The sequence below is a fragment of the Macaca fascicularis genome, chromosome 1 (assembly GCF_037993035.2).
Source record: "Macaca fascicularis isolate 582-1 chromosome 1, T2T-MFA8v1.1".
Classification (NCBI taxonomy): Eukaryota; Metazoa; Chordata; class Mammalia; order Primates; family Cercopithecidae; genus Macaca; species Macaca fascicularis.
Window position 1 is genome coordinate 14,541,170 of NC_088375.1, and position 1,669 is coordinate 14,542,838.

At 46.8% G+C, this 1,669-nt stretch overlaps 1 non-coding gene across 1 annotated transcript; it reads right to left on the reverse strand.

Annotated features, from left to right (window-relative positions):
- Positions 1 to 486: 486 nt before the first annotated feature.
- On the reverse strand, positions 487 to 615 carry LOC123571074 (U8 small nucleolar RNA). The gene has a single exon (XR_006695246.1). It is a non-coding gene; the product is annotated as a U8 small nucleolar RNA (small nucleolar RNA).
- Between the last annotated feature and the right edge of the window lie 1,054 nt (positions 616 to 1,669).

Genomic DNA, 1,669 nt, shown 5'->3' on the forward strand with positions numbered 1-1,669 from the left:
GGCGTATGGTAACTAACCACATCAGAGTCCCAATCAGAAGGGTGATGTGTCTTGAGATGCTTTTACAGGTGCAGAGTTTCGGGGGATTTAAGATAAAGCAGGAGGAAGTAGGCAGGAAGCAGTTCTCCTTGTGGCATAGGATGGTGACCGCTTTGCTCAGGCTGAGCCTGCAGCAGTGGTGGGACTTGGTTCTGATTGCTGGGTCACAGGCGGGTGCTGCTGCCATCTGATCAGTCACTGTGGTCTTCCATCTTCTGGCATGGGAGGAGACAGAGGGCGGTAGGGGGAGGGCAAGACTCACTTAGCAGCTCCTTGGGTGCTCTTAGGAGCATGTTAGCAGCAGTTCTTTTCTTTTTTGAAAGATTCTAAGTGGACATAGGACAGTGTCATGGTTAAAGGCAGGACTGCCTTCAAATCCCAGCTCCACCATAGCTAGCTGTGTGTCCTTGGAAATACGTTTTGTTCTTTAAGAGATTGTCAGGAAGAATCAGATAGGAGCAATCAGGGTGTTGTGAGTCCTGATTATGCAGCAGATATTAATCATATCATGTGACTCCAATCATCATGTCCTAATACTGTCCTCCAAACAGAGGTAAGGATTATCCCACCTGACAATGGATAAGTTCTTTGATGTCTCTAAACCTGTCTCCTCATCTGTAGGATGGGAATAATAATAGTACCTGTTTCTTAAATTCATTGTGAGGGTTAAATGACGCAATGTGCAAAGTCTCCTTGAGTCTGTGATTTAATATATGTGAGGTCTTATTATTTATCCCAAAGCAGGAAGCATCAGAGTTCTGGGAGGGTGACTTAACCTCACCTGCTCTTCCTCTCACACAGTCTTCCCACTCAGGTCTTCTGTGGATAGAGTTCCTCTGACAGTATTCTTTTTTTTTTTTTAACCAGATGGAGACTCGCTCTGTTGCCCAGGCTGGAGTGCAGTGGCATGATCATGGCTCAGCAACCTCCACCTCCTGGGTTTAAGCGATTCTCCAGCCTCAGCCTCCTGAGTAGCTGGGCCCATAGGCACATGCCACCACACCCAGCTAAGTTTTGTATTTTTAGTAGAGACAGAGTTTCGCCATGTTGCCCAGGCTGGTCTCGAACTCCTGAACTCAAGCAGTCCACCTGCCTCAGCCTCCCGAAGTGCTGGGATTACAGGTGTGAACCACAGCGCCTGGCCAATCTTCTTTAAATGCTTATTTAACACCCTCAAGCTTCTGAGACCCCTCTCCAGATCCCTACTCAGTGAAACCCATCCCCACCACTTTCAGAGGTAATAGATTGCTGGTCCTTTGTCCTGCTCATGCTCTGCAGACTCTGCTCTAAGTCTTCAGTTGCAAGTCTGCATGCCTGTGCTCTGTTCAGGCTCCTACGAGCCCCACTGTGGGGAGCTCTGGTCCCTTTTTGGCTGTGGGGAAGAGAAGCAAAAAAGGACACCATGTTTTAGGAGCCAGAGAGAGGTTGGTTTGGAGAATTTTAAGGCTGCTTTAGTTTTGGTTCTGTCTCTCCCTAGCAGCAAGGACAAAGGTCAGTTTTATGCTAAATTAACTAAATGTATTTATCACTCCTCACACCCTAGCTATGGAGGGAACACTAATGCTTATATTATAGAATTATGAGCATGAAAATGCTCTGCAAACTCTTAAGTAACATGAAAATGCTGACT